The sequence below is a fragment of the Engystomops pustulosus genome, chromosome 8, assembly GCF_040894005.1.
Source record: "Engystomops pustulosus chromosome 8, aEngPut4.maternal, whole genome shotgun sequence".
NCBI lineage: Eukaryota > Metazoa > Chordata > Amphibia > Anura > Leptodactylidae > Engystomops > Engystomops pustulosus.
In genome coordinates this window covers 59,121,501-59,142,885 of record NC_092418.1, presented here as the reverse complement: position 1 = coordinate 59,142,885, position 21,385 = coordinate 59,121,501, and the positions used below count along the sequence as shown (strand labels likewise).

Genomic DNA, 21,385 nt, shown 5'->3' with positions numbered 1-21,385 from the left:
TGATGCTATAATGAACAAGATTTTCTCCAAATTAGTTTTTATTCTGTGAAATTTAATAAAATACACAAAACCCCCACATATTTGGTATCGCTGCCTCCGTGACAATCTGCATAATAAAACGGAATCGTTATTAGATCCCTAAAGTGAAACCTGTAAAACAAGCCACAAAAAAACGGTCCAAAAAAGATAATTTTTAATTAATACCCTTTAAAAATGCTCTAAAAAGTGCAAAAAATAAATGTTACGCACTCTAAAATAAGACCACTAAAAAGAACAATCCTTCTCACAAAAAATAAGCTCTTAACCGGATTTGTCAGCCGAAAAATAAAAAAGTTATGCATATGAAAGTCGATGATGCTAAAATTATCATTTTCGCCAAATTACTTTTTATTCAGTAAAAATGGGAATTTTTTTTTAAAAATCTATATAAATGAGGTCTTTTCATAATCATGGAGACCCATAGATTATTGTATGGTTAACGGCCAAAAAAAAAAACACAAAAAAAGTTTACTAAAAATTGATGATTTTCATTTCCTCCACCAACTAAAAGTTAATAAAATCTCACCAATTAGCTATAGATGCCCCAAAATTACGTACCAGAAAAGTGTATCTCATGTGGCAAAAAAAAAAAAAGCTCCTATAGTTCCACATTAGAGAAACAAAAAAATTATAGCCTGTACAATGTGACAATGCAAATCTGCTCTGGATGGCGCCTCTTTCCATTCTATGCCCGGCTAAGCGCCCATACATCAGGTTTACCACCACATATGGGGTATCCGTGTACTCGGGAGAAATTGTGTATCAAACTTTATGGAGCCTTTTTTTATTTAATCCATTGCAAATGTTTAATTTTCCACCCAAAATGAATGTATTGTCAAAAAATATTTCAATTTGTAGACCACACCTACATTTTGTTTTAATCCCTATAAAACACCTAAAGGGTTAACGAACTTCTTAACAGTGTTTTTTCGTATGTTGAGGGGTGTAGTTTCCATAATGGGGTAAATTACGAGTCTCGCTATTATCTAGGCCTCTCGCAGTCAATTAAAAGCAGGTTAATCTAAAAACAGGTTTTACTGATTTTCCCAAAAATTTGAAAAATTTCTGAGCCTCATAACATACTAGTAAAATATGTTGAATCTTAAAAAAACATGCCAACATAAAGTAGACATTTGGGAAATGTACCTTATATACTCAAGTATAAGCCTAGTTTTTCAGCACAAAAAAATGTGCTGAAAACCCACACTCGGCTTATACTCGAGTAAAAAAATATAGGTTTTACCAGGTTTTTGTGGTAAAATTAGGGGCCTCGGCTTATACTTGGGCCGGCTTATATTCGAGTATATACGGTAATTTATGAATTTATTTGGGTGCAATGACTATCTGCATCAAAAACTAAACATACAAGGTATCATCCAAATTTTTAAACTAATTTTAAGTGCAATTTGTCACGAGAAAACATTCTGAAAATCCCCTGGATATCTTATAGCGTCGCAAAGCTATAAGCACTTATAGTGACACAGGGCAGATTTGAAAAATGGAACCGCGTCCTTAAGGCCAAAATATGCTGAGTCCAGTAGGGGTAAAAGTGGTATTCAAATTTCAGCCATCTCTGCCTGCTGTAATTGTATAGAAAGCTTCTACGTTTACTTTCAATGGACAGAAATATGACCATGGTTACAAAGGTGCACATCTTGTTACAACCCACAGGTCTGATTACTCTCTCCATCTGTGTGATCGTGGTCAGATTTCTGTCCACTGTAAGTAATCATAGAAGCTTTCTATAGAATGACCACAAGCAGACATCTAGGGAGGATCAATACAGAAAGTATTTGGGGAAATTGTATAACTTTTCCTCATACGAACAATAACATTGATTTTCCCAATTGTGAATATCCCTTTTAGGAGTTATACAATATTTTGACCTTTGACTAAACCCTGAGTATTTGATGGCTGCGAGTCCAAGACCTTACCCTGATGCGAACCTAAACTACACAGATACTTAAATAAGACAAAGCACTTGAGCCTGTAAATCATAGCAAGCTATACATATTATTGCCAAGGATAAATATGTGATGCACTTGTTCTGGCATTGAAGGACCCAAATGTCTGAAACAATTGACCTTATCCTGATGCAAGACTAAACCTTGAGTATTAAATGGCTGAGAGTCCAAGACCTTGCCCTGATGCAAGTGTGAACAATGCACAGATGCAGGAGGCCTGTAAGTACAAGGGGTAAATCATAGTGACGTGTATTGTAAGAATGAGGGGTAATACAGGAGCTATACATATAATTGCCAGGGAATATATGTGATGCCCTTCTCCTGGCATTGAAGGACACAACTGTTTGAAGCTATTGGAGTTATTGCAGGAAGGAGCTATTGGTGGTGGGATATTAACCTAGTGCACAGGATAGTAACGCTTTTTAGAAAAAATTTGCACATACCGTATATACTTGAGTATAAGCCGACCTGAGTATAAGCTGAGACCCCTAATTTTAACACAAAAAACTGGAAAAACCTATTGACTCGAGTATATGCCGAGGGTGGGAAATGCATTGATCACAGCCCCAGTATATAGCCTGCCAGCCCCCTGTAGATGCCTGCCAGCCCCCTGTAGATGCCTGCCAGCCCCCTGTAGATGCCTGCCAGCCCCCTGTAGATGCCTGCCAGCCCCCGGTAAATGCCTGCCAGCCCCCGGTAAATGCCTGCCAGCCCCCGGTAAATGCCTGCCTGCCAGCCCCCGGTAGATGCCTGCCTGCCTGCCAGCCCCCGGTAGATGCCTGCCTGCCTGCCAGCCCCCGGTAGATGCCTGCCTGCCTGCCAGCCCCCGGTAGATGCCTGCCTGCCTGCCAGCCCCCGGTAGATGCCTGCCTGCCTGCCAGCCCCCGGTAGATGCCTGCCAGCCCCCGGTAGATGCCTGCCTCTGTACTCACCATTCCGACGGCCCGAGCAGCGGCAGGTCCGCCTGCAGTGCCTCTTCTTCATGCCGGCGCCAGGTCCGCGACGGCTCCTTGCACACGACCCGACCGGCACACAAGAATGTTGTCAGCCGCTGCTGACATCATAGTTGTGTGCCGGTCGGGTCCCGTGCAGCGAGCTGACGCAGACCTAGCGCCGGCATGAAGTTAGAAGAGGCACTGCATAGTTGTGTGCCAGACAGGTTGTGGACCCGGTGCCGGCATAAAGTAAGAAGGGGCACTGCAGGCGGAGCTGCCGCGGACCTGCAAAAATTGTGCTGAAAAACTCGGCTTATACTCGAGTATATACGGTATATCCCTTAAAAAAGTCAGTCATGGTTGGTCAGGTGACGGGGTTTGCTTGAGCAGACAAATCAGTCCGGTAAAGGCCATGTAGGCGTCAGGTAGCTTTCTCCTCTTGAATTACTCCTGCTCTGGTGCCTCCTTATCCTTGACTTTTGTTTTCTGCAGCAAGTCAGGAGGGTTGTAAGGCTTAAACTTCCTGACGTGCTGCTGAAAACTAAAGTCATTGATAAGGGGGCATAAATAATAGTTACCAGCACAGGACTGTCAGACTGCACTTGCACGTGGACACCAAATACTGATGGTAACTAGAAACCTTCTGTTTATCATCAGTTCCCATATAGTGCAAACACAAACATGTTCCCTCTGTCATGCTTCTTTTTAACAGAATTTAACAGAAATATGTAAAGTGACTGTAGTGCGTTATATGCCATTACAACAAAAGCAAGATGGAGGAGCCATGGGAACTGATGGTAAATGTAATGCTTTCATTTACTATGAGTGCCTGGTTTCTTTTATTCTTCTCCATAACAGACGAATGTGAGATTTGGGCTGTACAGTGAAAGCAATAAAACAAAACTCATAACAAAACTCATAACAAAACTGAGTTTTTTGCAAATTTTGATGGATTCGGATTTTTTTCGGCTTACCAATACATTGTATGGAATATTTAATACCGACACAAGGACAGTTTGTCCTGCAGATGATAAGGCTTATACAACTCTGTAAATGGAAAAGCTCTGACTTTTGGAAGGTGGAAAAAAACTTGTGGTGACACGTACCACTAGTGTTGTTTCTCCTAACACAATGCTTGCAAATGGGGGGCGGGGGATTGCATATGCATTTCTAGTTAGGAAACACAAGATTAGTGCTATGTGTGTCCACACCATAAAAAAGATTAAGTGGGTATTTACTATTTTTGAGGCATCCTCACAGTTTTTTTTTTCCGTTGTGAGGACGTAATGTTTTCTGAAATGTATCTGTTATGACAGATATTAAATTTGGTGAACGGGCTGAAAAGAACAGACAAGAAAAAAATATTTAAGGCTGCATTTAGACCACCGCCTTCCCTTAGACCATTTTAAGGATGGTCTATGTTTTGCCACAGTAATATGCCAATGTGTGAAAGAATTGTAAGGCACACCCACATTTCAGCCCAAACTCCGTCAAGTCAAATGAAGTGGAAATATCTGCTCTTTTTGGTGGACACATAATAACATAATAAACCTAAATAATAATTCATCATGTGCCAAATAACACTGCAATAAGTAGAAAAAAATTAAGGTGGATACATATATAATAAATGATAAAATGTATCACATTTCTTTTAAATGTTCCTGTTTCCTGATGTAGGCCAGAAGTGAACAACATTTATTGAGGCCACATATTGGAATCGTCGGTAGGAAAGTTGAGAAGTATGAGTTGGAGATGGTAGTTTGTCAGCACATCCTTCTGAGCAGTCAAGAGCTGTTGCTAAGGGCGGATTCTCTTTCCCTAAGTGTTGCAGCAAGTGGCTCTGATAAAACATATCAGAGCTTATGTTCTTTGGGCTGTGCAATGCAGCCCTAATGCTGGAAAAATAAAAATTGCGTTCTGGTTACTTGCGTTCATATATTGAATAGCTGCCTCCAAAGCCAGTAGGATCTTGTCATGTATCAAAAGTGGTATGGACTTTCGGGATAAGGATGTAATACTACCACTGTACAAGGCATTGGTTCGGCCTCACCTGGAATATGCTGTCCAGTTCTGGGCACCGGTCCATAAAAAGGATGCCCTGGTGCTAGAGAGAGTTCAACGTAGAGCCACAAAAATGATAAGGGGTATGGTGGGTCTCGGGTTATGAGGAAAGATTAAAACAACTAGATTTATTTAGTCTGGAAAAGAGACGATTGCGAGGTGACATGATTAATTTATTTAAATATATGAATGGTCCATACAAAAATATGGTGGTAAGTTGTTTCAGCTTAAATCATATCAAAAGACGAGAGGACACTGTCTCCGTTTGGAGAAATCAAGGTTTAATCACCGGAGGCGACAGGGCTTCTTTACTTTGAGAACTGTTAATCTGTGGAATAACCTGCCTCGGGCTCTGGTCACAGCAGGGACAGCAGAGAGCTTCAAGGGTCTAGATGCCTTTTTACACCTAAATAACATTGATGGCTATGTTATATAGAAATGTTTCCCCTAAATCCATTCCCCATCGAATCCCTTCCCTTCCTTGGTTGAACTTGATGGACAAGTGTCTTTTTTCAACCAGATAAATTATGAAACTATAAACTATGAAATAAGCTTCATGTTTTAGAAGGAATCCACCTCCCATAATGCCGTGCACCATATAACCCTATGGAGAGGGGCAGGGGCAAGCAGCGCTCACCTCCACCTCCTCTCCCCGACACCACCGTGTGCCCGCCATGCTACATTACGACGGACAACGGCAGTGTGCATGTAGCCTTAAAGGAAACCTACCATTTCAAATCGTCGGTGTAAGCTGTAAACACCGAGCACCAGCTCAGGGTGAGCTGGTGCCGGTGCTTAGTTTCGTTAGTGTTATAAACCGCGGTATCGCGGTTTTAACACTTTTTAAACTTTATAGCAGAAGCTGCTTCGGCGCTGTGCGGCATTTCCTATGTAGGCGTGCGCACGATCGTACGCACGCAGCGCCGAAGCAGTTTCTGCTATAAAGTTTAAAAAGTGTTAAAACCGCGATACCGCGGATTATAACACTAACAAAACTAAGCACCGGCACCAGCTCACCCTGAGCTGGTGCTCGGTGTTTACAGCTTACACCGACGATTTGAAATGGTAGGTTTCCTTTAATCAGAGCCAAAAAATGCGTTGATTCCATTGAAAGAGGATATATTATCAGGTACAGAGAGAAAAAATCAAAACAAAAAACTTCAGCAGAAATGATGTAAAAAAGGAAAAATCAAATACTAACTTAGATGGAAATAACTTGCCAGTGTTCAGTACTATACACTCACCGGCCACTTTATTAGGGACACCTGTCCAACTGCTCATTCACACTTAATTTCTAATCAGTTAATCACATGGCGGCAACTCAGTGCATTTAGGCATGTAGACATGGTCAAGACAATCTCCTGCAGTTCAAACCGAGCATCAGTATGGGGAAGAAAGGTGATTTGAGTGCCTTTGAACGTGGCATGGTTGTTGGTGCCAGAAGGGCTGGTCTGAGTATTTCAGAAACTGCTGATCTACTGGGATTTTCACGCACAACTATCTCTAGGGTTTACAGAGAATGGTCCGAAAAAGAAAAAACATCCAGTGAGCGGCAGTTCTGTGGGCGGAAATGCCTTGTTTATGCCAGAGGTCAGAGGAGAATGGGCAGACTGGTTCGAGCTGAAAGAAAGGCAACAGTGACTCAAATTGCCACCCGTTACAACCAAGGTAGGCAGAAGAGCATCTCTGAACCCACGGTACGTCGAACTTTGAGGCAGATGGGCTACAGCAGCAGAAGACCACACCGGGTGCCACTCCTTTCAGCTAAGAACAGGAAACTGAGGCTACAATTTGCACAAGCTCATCAAAATTGGACAGTAGAAGATTGGAAAAACGTTGCCTGGTCTGATGAGTCTCGATTTCTGCTGCAACATTCGGATGGTAGGGTCAGAATTTGGCGTCAACAACATGAAAGCATGGATCCATCCTGCCTTGTATCAACGGTTCAGGCTGGTGGTGGTGGTGTCAATTGGTGGTGGTGGTTGGACAATTTTCTTGGCACTCTTTGGGCCCCTTGGTACTAATTGAGCATCGTTGCAACGCCACAGCCTACCTGAGTGTTGTTGCTGACCATGTCCATCCCTTTATGACCACAATGTACCCAACATCGGATGGCTACTTTCAGCAGGATAATGCGCCATGTCATAAAGCTGGAATCATCTCAGACTGGTTTCTTGAACATGACAATGAGTTCACTGTACTCAAATGGCCTCCACAGTCACCAGATCTCAATCCAATAGAGCATCTTTGGGATGTGGTGGAACGGGAGATTCGGATCATGGATGTGCAGCCGACAAATCTGCGGCAACTGTGTGATGCCATCATGTCAATATGGACCAAAATCTCTGAGGAATGCTTCCAGCACCTTGTTGAATCTATGCCACGAAAAATTGAGGCAGTTCTGAAGGCAAAAGGGGGTCCAACCCGTTACTAGCATGGTGTACCTAATAAAGTGGCCGGTGAGTGTATGACTTCTAGGGAAAGGGGGGTGATTTGAATTTTTATATTTTTTTCAACAATAGGTTGTCTGTATACAGGATGTTGTATACATACTACAGCTAGCAGCCCATGAGCCCCCTCTATTCACCCGCAGCCATTGGTGACGTACTTGTCATGCGTGGCTAAGGGGTTGAACCTTCTTACTCAAAATGTGCATTGTTGTATATGTGTATTTGGCCAGTAGAAATGCCTTGTATGACATGTTTCCCACTTCTGTTACAATAAAGTTTTTGAATGTTAAAAAGTCAGCCCATATAGTCATTGTCAAATTGGGAGACACTAGAGGGATTATTTCAATGAATTATTCCTACCAGCGAGACACCCATCTTAAAAAAAAAAATTCCCTTAGGTTTACAGCCTATATAGGAATTGGATGTTGGGAGTGTTTCTGAGGATCAAAGGAAGTAGATATTGGAGTTAGCAGTTACAAATAAACTCCAATCCTGACCATGTGAAGGAAAAACTTTACAAGTTGAAAAAAAGACTTTTGTGGGACTTCTTGATAAAGGGTTACAAAAACCCTATTGACAACTTCCTGATCTATCAATCAGTAAGATAAATCAAACAAGCCCAAAAGTCAGAAAAAAACAAGAGAAGACCTGCACAAATGTCCCAAGTAAATATAAATGACCCCCAAAGACTGGTTACACTGAGGCTGCTATATATAGTCTGGTTGCTTTCCATTTGAAGTATGCTAACCCTCCTTGAGTTTCTGAATTTGTATACTGAGTTGAACTCCTATTACGACTAGATATATTTTTCAGCCTCGTGGTTGTCTTAAAGGGGCCAACTCCCCCCCCCCCCCAGTAGTCACAGATCCCCCCCAGAGACTGCTGCCCCAGTGATCACTGTATCCTAGTAGCCAAAGTACCCCCCAGAAGTCAAAGGACCACTGTCCTCCCAGAAGTCACAATGCTCCAGTACCCACAGTGACCTTCAGCAGTCACAGCACCCCCAGATACCCCTGAGGAAGTCGCTTAACAGCGACGATACGCGTGGGGAGCCTCCCACCCCTACCATTGCTTTTTGTATGGTGCGCATTGTGGCTGAGGTTTGTGGGTGGAAATACCTGGGTGCTTGGCCAGGCCCAGTTTTACTCGGTTGCTGCCTATAATTTACCATTACATGGCACTTGCACTTTGCCCTATAGGTTATGCTGCACATGTTTTGAGAACTTTGGATCTCTTTCTGGCAGGTGACTTCATATGAGTCGTGTTTCCACCCATATACTAGTTGGATGCATACATCTTTTGTATTGGTAGCACTTTTCTGTTTATTCCAGCCACTGCAACGTATTACTACTTTTGTATTGCATACTTTGATATTTACTTGACTTTGTCTATTGTCCATACATTTGTGGTTAGGGGTGGTGGTTGGAGTAGAGCTATTGCCCACTCCATCCTGTGTCTTCTTTTGACATTTTAAGTGATTTTTAATTTACAGTTGTGTATTTCATATATTGTATAATAAAGATTAAATTGTATTTAAATTGGATTTGGGTCCAGTATAGCACACTTCTTTTTCTTTCTAAAAAATAGCGCCCCCAGTAGCCACAAGCCTCAGCAATCACAGTACCCCAGTAGCCACATTACCTCCCCAGCAGTCACAGGGCCCCCAGTAGCCACACTACTCCCAGTAGCCACTGCCCTCAGCACTCACAGTACCCCAGTAGCAACAGTGCCTCCCCAGCAGTCACAGTGCCTACTTTATGGTTCAATTGACGTTTATTAAGAAACAAACAAACAAAGAAAGAGCAGGGGGCCCACAATAGGGGCACATGTTCGGGTCACAGCTCCATGATTAGTTATAGCAAGGAGTTATACTCATGTCGGCCTCTGATTTAAAACAAGAAAACACATATAACCAATAATACAGGTAAACTGGGCAAAAGGGACAGGGGGGAGCAAGAGGGAAAGTAAGGGGGGAAAGAGCTATCCATGCGATAGCTCAAGGGTGTGGACTTAGCCAGTATATGCTAGTAGAGTGAAATTATCTATTAAGATGCCTGAAGCAGATAAGGCGGGCGTTTACCTGAATGTTACCCATTTATACCAGGTCCTATGATAAACATCTATTTGGTTGTTATCTAATGCCCTAAGTTCCTCCATGTGTCTGATTCGGTCCACTTCCTCAACCCACATCAACCAGGTGGGTGGAGGAGTAGACTTCCACAACCTGGGGATCTTATCGCCACCAGGAAATGTCGTAATAGACCTCTCTTAACGTCTTTGAGACGTCCTGGAAGCATAGATAGTAGAGCAACGGCCAGGGATAGGTTTCCGGTGGTCCTGCATAACCTCTTAAAAAGATCCCAGATGTCATTCCAAACAGCTGCCACCACCCCACAGTCCCACCAGACATGAAGCATAGTGCCCCTGGTAATCCGACAACGCCAGCAGGGGAAACATGTTGTGTAGGCAAGTGGGAGTCCGGTACCACCTAGTGAGGATCTTAAAACTGGTTTTACTGAACACCGAAAGCTTGTCAGTCCAGAGAAGGGATTTCTCCCATTGCTCCTTAGTAAATGTCTTGACCATTTCCTCCTCATGTAAGGCCTTACATGAGGAAGAAATGGCCGAGAAATTTACTAAGAAAACACTTCATGTGGTGTCTCATCTACAAAATGCTTTCTGGGTGCAGTTGTAGGTCCTCCCCACTGCACCCACAGAGCATTTTGTAGATGAGAGACATCCCATGTGTCTGCAGAGCATATTGTCTCAAATGAACTAAGTGTACATGGGATAGTTCCCCCCGGAGTCAGTGATTGAATAAAGCTCCTCAATTGTAAGTAGTGTAGTCAGGCGCCTGGATAGGCTCTCTTATCTCCCAGTATGTCACTTAAGGGTCGTATCCCTGTATCACAAATGACCCCGCCCAGTTTTTTATGAAGACCATTGTCCAGTGATAAAAGGGAGCTACTGGGACGCCGGGGTAACTTAGAAGCGGGGTAAGGCGGCCAGGGACATTGATAAGTTTAGATCTAGTGACAAATTTTCCCCATACTTTTAGGACTTGTGCCATTAAAGGCAAAATATTGTAGTGATCCCAGTTATTCTTTGCACTGAGCTACAACAAGTTGGTTAGCTGGCCTGAGGTAAGAATGGAAAGTTCCAAGTCCACCCACAATTTCCTGGAGTTATGCGATGTCACGCCTAGGTACACTTTGCTCATGGTCGCCCTATGATAATGGGAAAAGTCTGAGAGTCCTGCCCCTCCACATTCTTTGTGTCTCGTTAGAATACTGTCATGGGTGGTCCCGCGACCCATATCGTGGGTCACGGGCTCACCCGTGCTGCTCTGCCCCCGCCAGCGCGCCGCCAGTGCATCTCGCCTGTCCCGGCTACCGGCTCGCTCCCCTCTGCTGTGCGCGTGCAACTGCTAGGGCGCGCGCGGCACCTTCTCCAGATTTAAAGGGCCGGCGCGTATCCTGCGTTCTTGTGTCCCTCCGTGTTCCTGTCCTGTGTACCAGTGTTCCTCCGTGCTGCCGTCCTGTGTACCAGTGTTCCTCCGTGCTGCTGTGCTGTGTTCCCGTACCCCTCTGCTTGGACCTCCTGTTGCTGACCGCAGATTGGACTCTGACGTTGCATCTCTGCCGCTTGCCCTGACCCTGTGCCTGGACCTGACCTCGAGATTGACTGCCGTTCCTGTACCTCAACCTTGGCTGCCACTGCAGACTAGTCACGCCTGTGGAACGACCTGGTGATACCACACCGCTTGAGTCATCGTCTGCAGTGGTCCAGAGGATCCACAAACCCTCAAGCCTGACAGTAAGATCCTGCCATGGATCCCACTGAGGTTTCGTCTCCCAGTCGGCCCGATCTTGCCACGATCGTGATCCACCATCAGGTCCCTGAAGCTGCTCCTGCTACTCCGGCTGTCCTTCCTGCTACTGAACCCAGGTCTCCTGGAACGATGCAGCCCTGTCCACAGCTTTCAAAAAGGAATTCTCCTCTCATGTTAAAGACGCTCTGGCCGCTCGTGATCTGCCGCCTACTCTGAGTGGTCTAATCTCTCTGGCCACCCGGATAGACGTGTGATTTAGAGAGCGTGCCGAAGAGTCTCGCCTCGAGCAGCCTCAGGTTCGTCCACGACATCTTCCTCACCTGGCTCCTGTCTTCCAAAGGCCGCTCCAGTCTCCGGTTGTATTTTCTGCAGAAGAGCCTATGGAGGTGAACAGAGCCAGACTCTCTTCCCAGGAAAGCAACAGAAAAGACGACAGGGAGACCTCTGCCTTTATTGTGCAAGTCCTGAGCACTTCATCAGGACGTGTCCTGTGCGTCCTCAACGTTCGGGAAATGCCAGCACCTAGGGTTTTTGGGAGAAGCGTTCCTAGGTTTGTGCAAAGCGTCTCCATGTTTGATCATTCCCATGCTCCTCAGCGTTGGTACAAGCAGCCAGTTCCGCTGTCTCCGTCCAGTCTCTACTATACCCTCCTTCTCGTCTCTCAAGTCTCTGAAGGGTCTTCCTGCTTCTTACCTGGACTATGCTGATGTCTTCTCTGAAAAGCAAGCAGAGACCTTACCACGCATTGTCCATACGATTGCCCTATTGAACTGCTGCCGGGAACATCACCTCCACGAGGTCGAGTTTACCCGCTGTCCGTGCCTGAAACTGCGGCCATGTCGGCCTACATCAAGGAGAATCTGCAGAAGGGGTTCATCCGCAAATCCACTTCTCCTGCCGGCTTCTTCTTTGTGGCCAAGAAAGATGGATCTCTTCGCCCCTGCATTGACTATAGGGGCCTCAATAATGTGACAGTAAAGAAAGATCCATTGCCCTTGATCACTGAACTTCTTGACTGCCTCCATGGTGCTAAAGTCTTCTCTAAATTGGACCTTAGAGGGGCATATAATATTTTCCGCATCCGGGAGGGCGATGAGTGGAAGACCGCCTTTAACACCCGAGACGGGCGCTGGTCATGCCCTTTGGACTGTGTAATGCGCCTGCAGTATTTCAGGAATTCGTTAATGACATTTTCAGAGACCTGCTATACACCTGTATGGTTGTCTACTTAGATGACATCTTGGTCTTCTCTCCTGATCTGGAGTCTGAGGTTGACGCCTCCTCGGTAGGTGCTGGAGCTGTGCTCACTCGGAGAGGGCCCAAAGGCTGAACCCTTACCTGTAGTTTCTTTTCCAAAACCTTCTCTGCGGCTGAGAAGAATTACTCCATAGGAGATCGGGAACTCCTGGCTATTAAACTTGCCTTGGAAGAGTGCCGCTATCTTCTGGAAGGAGCTCATCACCAAGTTAGTGTATATTCTGACCACAAGACTCTCCTGTACCTCCAGACTGCTCAACGTCTCAATCCAAGACAAGCCCGCTGGTTCCTTTTCTTTTCACATTTTAATTTTTTGATCCATTTTCGTCCAGCTGAGAAGCACATCAAAGCAGATCTCACGTGCCTCTGATGTTATTGGGGAAGAACCGGCTCCTCGGCATACCCTGTTTCCCCGAAAATAAGACAGAGTGTCTTATATTAATTTTTGCCCCTAAAGAGGCACTAGGTCTTATTTTCAGGGGATGTCTTATACTTCCATGAAAAATAATTCACATTTATTGTTGAACAAAAACTAAACTTCTCTAACCTCCTTATGACTCTCCAAACTCTGAATTTCATTCTGTATTTCTAGTGACTCCATTTCTATTAGATTCATTAGCCCCAATCTCTCATGTTTAGTAAAAGCACTTTCCATAAATGACCCTTCTTATCCTGGAAGCTGCTGGTATCACATTTGCAGCACAACAGCCAGAGATATAATTCCATAGATTCTTCCCAATGTCACAACCTTCTGCAGCATCTAAAAGATCTACTAATACTAATGTATGGCGTGCTGCAATGACTGCCGCTAGGTCTTATTTTCAGGGGAGGCCTTATATTTCTAAGCCTGAACAAAATTGTACTAGGTATTATTTTCGGGGAATGTCTTATTTTAGGGGAAACAGGGTATCATCCCTGCGGAATGGCTGGTTGTGGCTGCTCCAGTAGACCTCCGGCAGCTCCCACCTGGCAAGACTTATGTCCGACTTGCTCTTCGGAAGAAGATTTTGGCTTGGGGACATTGTTCTCGTGTGGCTGGGCATCCTGGGGTGCAGCTCTCCTTAGCCCTCATTTCTCGTTACTATTGGTGGCCGGATCTGGTCCAAGACGTACGGGATTTTGTAGGTTCCTGCACCTCCTGTGCTCGTAATAAGCCATCATGCCTCAAACCTGCTGGTCTCCTGATGTTGTTGCCGATACCCAGTTGCCCGTGGACTCACGTGGCCATGGACTTTGTCACCTTTCCTATTCCTCTGGGAATACTGTCACCTGGGAGGTAACTGATCGGTTCTCCAAAATGTCTTTTTGTTCCGCTGCCAGGTCTACCGTCTGCTCCTTGCCTTGCCAGCCTGTTCTTCACTCACATCTTCCGGCTTCATGGTCTTCCCCGGCACATAGTATCTGACCGTGGGGTTCAGTTTGTTTCCCGGTTCTGGCGTTCTCTGTGCAGCCAACTCCAGCTTATCACCCTCAGTCTAATGGACATGTCGATAGGGTTAATCAGATCCTAGGCCATTTTGTCTCCGCCCGACAGGACGACTGATCCACTCTGATCCAGTGGGAGTTCTCCTACAACTTCCTGGACTCTGAGTCTGCTGATGCCACTCCTTTCTTCGTTGTCTATGGGAGACATCCACGACCACCTCTTCCTCTTTGTGTCTGCTGATGTTCCTGCTGTGGAAGAGTTGGTAGAAGTCCATAAATCCATCTGGGAACAGACTCGTCAGTCTTTACTTCGGGCGTCCGCCCGCACAAAAACTCAAGCTGACAAGAAACGCAGGTCTCCTCCCATATTCTCTCCAGGTGACAAAGTGTGGCTGTCTTCCAAATATGTTCGCCTGAAGATCCCCCAGTTACAAGCTTGGCCCACATTTTCTGGGACCATTCGAGGTGTTACATCGCATTAATCCAGTGGCGTATATACTCCGCCTTCCTCCTACTATGCGCATCCCAAATTCTTTCCAGGTCTCCCTGCTGAAACCTGTCATTCTGAATTGCTTCTCCCGGCAAGTTCCTCCTCCCACTCCAGTGGTGGACTCCACCAACACCTATGAGGTAAAAGAGATCCTGGACATGAAGACAGTAAGGGGGAAGCAGTTCTTCTTGGTTGACTGGAAGGGGTTCGGGCCAGAAGAGAGGTCGTGGGAGCCAGGGCACAATATATTGGATCGTGATCTTCTGCAGAGATTCCTCCAGCCCAGGTGGGCTCACCCGTGCTGCTCTGCCCCCGCCAGCACGCCACCAGCGCGTCTCACCTGTCCCGGCTTGCTCCCCTCCGCTGTGCTTCTTTTCCAGATTTAAAGGGCCAGTGTGCCATTAATTGGCGCTGGCCATATTGCCTAATTCTATTTAAGCCTGCCTCTTCCTGCAAGCCCTGCCGGATCTTTGTGCCTCACAGCCTGAGAGAAAGCTCTTCTGCGATTTATCTGCGTTCCTGTGTATCCTGCGTTCCTGTGCCCCTCCGTGTTCCTGTCCTGTGTACCAGTGTTTCTCCGTGCTGCTGTCCTGTGTACCAGTGTTTCTCCGTGCTGCTGTCCTGTGTACCAGTGTTTCTCCGTGCTGCTGTCCTGTGTACCAGTGTTTCTCCGTGCTGCTGTCCTGTGTACCAGTGTTCCTCCGTGCTGCTGTCCTGTGGGCTCTGGTGAAAACTGGGTACCACTTAGACTCCGGTCCCAGGTAGTGGCTTGAGTCATCGTCTGTAGTGGTTCAGAGGATCCACAAACCCTCAAGCCTGACAAATACTATGTTTTATCCGAGGGTAGCAGTCGCACCAGATACACTTAGTGGCTACTTTATGCAAACGTGTCAAGAAAGGCATTTACGTCCATAGGTACAGTTTGGAAAATGTATAGGATCTTGGGGAGGGAATCCATTTTGAGCGTGTTAGTTCTACCAAACCAAGATAGGGAAAGGGAGCTCCATGACATAAGGTCAGTTTCTATAGACCTGAGTAAAGGGCCATAATTTAGAGCAAATATTGGTTTGGTAGGATGGTATATGGACCCCCAAATATTTAATATGACCCTTAAGCCACGTGAAGGGAAGGGATGAGGACAGGGAGGAAACCAAAGGACCTGGAAGGGTGACGTTCAAAATCTCAGATTTTGGAATGTTCACCTTAAAATGACTAACTCTGTTGTATGCCTCAAACTCTTGCATGATATTAGGGAGGCTGACTACTGGGTCAAAGACATAAATGAGCAAGTCGTCGGCAAATAGCAAGAGTTTATAGGATTTCCCTTTGACTTCTATGCCCCGAATGGATGGATTATCTCGCAACACACAAGGGATTCCATCACCAAGGTGTACAAGAAGGGAGATAGTGGACACCTTTGCTTTGTGCCGTTGCAAATTGGAATGGAGAGGGAGACTGAAACATTTACTCTAACACTGGATGTTTTTTATAGTGCCATGACTATTTTCCTCATCCTCGTCCCAACACCTAACCCCGTGAGCTTGGCCTCCAGGAACCCCCAGTGGACCCTATCAAAAGCTCAGGGTCTACTGTGCGGAGACAAAAGGGGATCCCTGAGCGCCTAGCCCACGAGGCCTGGGTTAACGTTTTTAAGGTGTTATCCCTAGCCTCACAACCTGGGACGAATCCCACCTGCTCTGGATGGACCAAGTCTTAATGGTGAGAGGAATAACGCCAAAATCTTGGAGTAAATTTTAAGGTCGATATTAATCAGGTATATGGTCCTGTAATTGCTGCAGTGTTTGGGGTCCTTGCCCGGTTTAGGGATTATGTAAATAGAATTTGGATATATACACAATAATAGGAACCTATCAAGGGCTACACACATGCACAAAAGAACTATGCAAAAATGAAAAGCGGAGAAGCATGTGTCAAGTAGCGACAAACCAAAATTTATTTTATTGACAAAATAGACATACAACAGACATCAATAGGGCAAAGGATAAAAACATTTAAAAAGGATGCAACCCAGTGCACCCATAAGTAAAGAGCCAACTAGAACCTGACACCTGATAATGTCAGGTCATCCAGAACTGAGCCCCCAACAAGCAAATCCCACAGCACTAGCTCCAAAATATAAGTATATAGCGGCTGCGTGGGAGTTCGCGTCCCCGGAAGTGGAGAGGAGCACGCCGCGGGGCAACATCACATCAGCTGACGTGGGCTGCATCCCGCGCATGCGCACTACAGTCCCGTATCCGGGCAACATCAGCAACGCTGCCAGGTAAAAAATGAAGATGAATAAAAAGTATGTACCTGTATGGGCCAAACTATGAAAGTTATATGCATTACCAATGAAGGGGATGTGTAAAGCGCAATAGTAATAAAGTGCAAGTGCATTTCTAAAGAATGGTGATACAATGTAAACGGAAGATGTGTAGATAAAAGTACTGGTTCCCACAAACGTTAAATATGCAAAATAAATATCTATACAAAAAGTGAGTACCTATATTGAAGGACATACAAATAATATCTTAGTCCAAATAGAAAATTATATAACAAATAGTAAGTCCCAAAGTGTTGAATAACCAAATGTTACAGGCACACACAATCACCCACTCATACATTATATTTGCATGGGCCCATTCACACTCAGCCGACACTCATACCGAAACATTCAATCACGCAACATTTCATATTAATTTCATCATGAATATTATTTCAAAATAATCAATGCAAATAATGGGTACTATATGACCATATCTATTTTATATATGAGGCCATGATCAGGCTTGGATTCGCATGGTGATGGGATGGGAGTCATAGGGAGTGCAGACGCCCGTCATGTCAGGACAGTGCCATATAGAGTCGGAAAGTCTTAAAGGAGCATCACATGAAACGCTGGAGTCCAAAAATGAGACACATAAAGGGGTCTTCTGTGAGATCAAGACCTAGATCTGAGCACAGTTGGGAAAACAAAGTCATAAAAAACAGGTAAATCCAGCCAGGATCTTGTTAGAGGTTGAAAGAAGTAACTTGACACTAGTGCATGCAGCAGAACTGTTGTAAACATCTCTGAATAACGCATATGGAACTATGCGTGGATATAGATAATGTTCACTCGTGCCTGCATGCGAGAGAAGAAGAAGGGGGAGGGGGGGAAGCAATATGGAAGCCCACAGGAGTGTATTTTGTGTGAATCATGAGTGAAATACAAATAATCAAGGGGGGAGAAATGTGGCGAGGAATGGGCACAAGCATAAAAATGGACAATAACAGTGAACATGTGAATCTATATGCTGTCCGGGTGGCAAGAGGAAAAGAAAAGAAGTATAAAAAGAAGAAGAAAAAAGTGTGGAAGAAAGTGAAGAAGTGACGTCTGAAAGAGTGACATAGAGCCAAAAGAAGGGAGAAGGGGTAAATACAGGATAGTGGAAGTGAAGGAAAAGCGGTGTGTGTGCGAGTGCCAGGAAGGGGTCACAAATGCATAGGGTGACCCGGGTGGTGCCAACCAGTGTGCAAAAATAAGCCGGTGTATGTGGCCAGAGGTGAACGGTGGGGGGGGGGGGGAGGGAGCAAGGAAGGAAGCAACCAAAAAAGGGGTGAGAGGGTGGACCTGATGGAATAAAAATACCAACTTTTTTTAGAAACCGAGAAGAGCATTCTTCATTCCTCCCTCGAGGAGCCAGTGCTGACAGCTCGAAAATCCATTTGGCTTCAAGACGAAGTAAGGCCGGCATCAGGTCCCCTCCCCGTATGTTAGGTTGCACCTTATCGAGGCCTATAATTTTCAGTCAGGAGGAGTCACCTCGATGCACATTAAGAAAGTGTTTTGCAACTTTGGATCATTGACGTCTCGTTCTGCGTTATGTATGGTAGAGATATGTTTCTGTACTCTTTTACATAGTATTTTACACGAGAAGTGAACTTCCTGGATTTACGAATTTCCATCCAGCAGAAAGTTATCGAAACAACGCTGTACAGGAAAGCAACTGCGACGAATAGCCTGCTGCTGAATAGCCTGCTGCATCTTAATGTGCATCGAGGTGACTTCTCCGGACTGAGAATTATAGGCCTCGATAAGGTGCAACCTAACATACAGGGAGGGGACCTGAGGCACAGAGGGATATCATGCACAATTTGTGCACAGATTTTTGCACATCCTCATGCCAGACTTGCTGATTGTGGTGACACCACTCCAGCCTACACACACGCACCCAACCGCTATATACTTATATTTAGGAGCTAGTGCTGTGGAATTTGCTTGTTGGGGGCTCAGGTCTGGATGACCTGACAGTATCAGGTGTCAGGCTCTAGTTGGCTCTTCACTTATGGGTGCACTGGGTTGCATCCTTTTTAAATGTTTTTATCCTTTTCCCTATTGATGTCTGTTGTATGTCTATTTTGTCAATAAAATAAATTTTGGTTTTTCGCTACTTGACACATGCTTCTCCGCTTTTCATTTTTGCATGGTTTAGGGATTACTGATAAATGGGCCCTGAGGGATTGGGGTGTCAAAGGACAATCTGGCCTGGAAACTCCCCAGATCTTAATCCCATTGAGAACTTGTGGTCAATCATCAAGAGCCGGGTGGACAAACAAAAATCAACAAATTGGGACATAATGCAAGCATTGATTGTCAATAATGGACTGCTATCAGTACGGATTTTGTCCAGAAGTTGATGTCAGGGAGAATTGCAGAGGTCCCGAAGAGAAAGGTCAACACTGCAGATATTGACTTGTTGCATTAACTCATTCTAACTGTCAATAAATGCTTTTGTTACTCATAATATGATTGCACTTGTATTTCTGTATGTGATAAAAGCATCTGACAAGCACACCAGAGGGCAACAAATCATGTGAAAATATAATATTTGTGTCATTCTCAAAACTTATACTCAAAATAGTTTTTTAATGTTATCTCTAAAGCACAGGCTCTTTTTGTCTAGTATATGGAGGATCTTATATCTAAGGGCTGAGATCTCGGCTTTCAAAATGTCGGATGGAGTAGGTTTGTTAGCGGTTTCCTTTGAACCTAAATCGGAGAATAGGGCTTTTAGTTTTGCAGAGTCTAGCGCAATGTGCCATAAATACCCCTCGAATAGAGCCCTTAAGAGTTTCCCATAAAAAAAAAAAAAAAAAAAAAAAAAGGCATAGGGGGGACGCTAACTGTCATGTAGATATAAATTCTGATTCGCAGAGGGAATTATTGAGCAAATTATCATTCAATCTCCAGGAGAATTCCTTGGAGTGTTTACCTTGATGTCCCAACCACCCATAAACAGGGGCATGGTCCGACCAGAGAGCAGAGTTAATGGAACTCCTAGGGCCCCGGTCTAAAAGCTGATGGGACACAAAGAGATAATCCAGGCAATTATAACTATTTTGTTGCATACGAATGGTGGCTGTAATCCCTGACCCCTGGGTGAAGCACTCGCCATAAGTCATTTAACTTAAAACCGAGTAAGGCACTTCTCAATCTACGAATGGCTGGGTAGGATAAGGAGGACCTACCTGTGGATGAATCCAGACAAGGTTACAAGTCGCCTCCCAGAATCAGGGTGGAGCCATCTGAAAAATCAGCCAGGCTCTTCAAGATTTTTAAGCCGAAAGCAGCTTGACCTTGGTTGGGGAAATAAACATTAGCAAATGTGAAAACATTTCCTAGGAAGTCAATTTTAAGAAATAAGGAGCGACCCTCCGGGTCGAGTTTTGTGGCCTCTATGGTGGGTTGGAATGACTTGTGGAAAGCTATAGAGACTCCACTAACCTTCTGTGTGGGGTGTGGGCATTGATACCATGTTGGGTAATATTTACTATGACACTCTGGGATACTATCTGCTATGAACAGAGTCCCTACTTTAGCCACTGCCCCCACAGCAGTTAAAGGGCCCCCAGGGTCACACTGACCCCCCCCCCCTCCAAAGAAGTCACAGTGCCCTCAGTTTCCATGTTGTCCCTCAGTAGTCATACAGCCCCCAGTACCCACAGAGCCCCCATTAGTCAGAGCCCCTGTGGCCACCCTGCCCCCCAGAAGCCACATCTCCCCCTAGTAGTCACAATGTCCCCTAGCAGCCACTCTCCTCCCCGTCCCACTGTGTGATGAAAAAAAACGACATTAGCTCACTTCGTCTCGCTCCCACGCGCCAGAAGCCATCTTCTTCCTTCAGCTTTCGTCACGTGTGCCAGCTTGGGACCTGGAGCATACAGCCCATGAAAGCTGAAGGAAGAAGATGGCTGCTGGCGCCGCTTTGTGGGAGTGAGACAAGGTATCACATTCTGCCTCTATTCTGCGCTCCCGACAAGGGCCAGCTGTTTTGAGTTCTTAATAAAAATTTGTTTGAAAAAATAAAAAATAGAACATCAATGTCCTATATAACTCTGGTCTTTCAAAATGTTATATGAAAAGCACCATTACCTCTTTTCACCCTTGGCCATCTTGGCACCCTCATCCTATCACCCCTTCACCATCATTATCAGTAGCAGGGGCTCCTTGTCATATAACTGATTGCAACAGAGTTCCAGAACCGGAATCTGTCAGCCAAAAGCACCAGTTACAACTTCATTAGAGCACCCGAAATGCAAGTGATAGTGCCTTACCAGAGCTCCAAGCAGTTTCAGCGCCAGTAATTAGCAAAAGTGGAGCAGTGACTATTCTGCCAAATCAACAGCAGCAAACCACCATTTCACCACAACACCATAAGCACTGCGTGGGCACCCCTACTGTAGTAACCCCTATAAATGTCTGCCTAGTCTGTATCTATTTTCTTCTGTAACTGGTATGTTTTGTACCGTAATTATTTTCCTATATGTTATGTAATGTAACCAGTAGCAATGTACTGTTTGTATGCAGCCAAGGAACTAGCAGCATGTAAGAATGTGCCTTTAGTGTGTTTAGTATATTAATGTATCTGTAAGCCTGACTTATTTAT

General features: G+C 45.0%; 1 protein-coding gene across 1 annotated transcript in view; it reads left to right on the top strand.

The window, feature by feature from the left end:
• Positions 1-21,385, top strand: part of LOC140076144 (3-hydroxyisobutyryl-CoA hydrolase, mitochondrial-like) — a 219,233-nt gene that overhangs the window by 170,713 nt on the left and 27,135 nt on the right. The gene's annotated exons all lie outside the window — the stretch shown is intronic.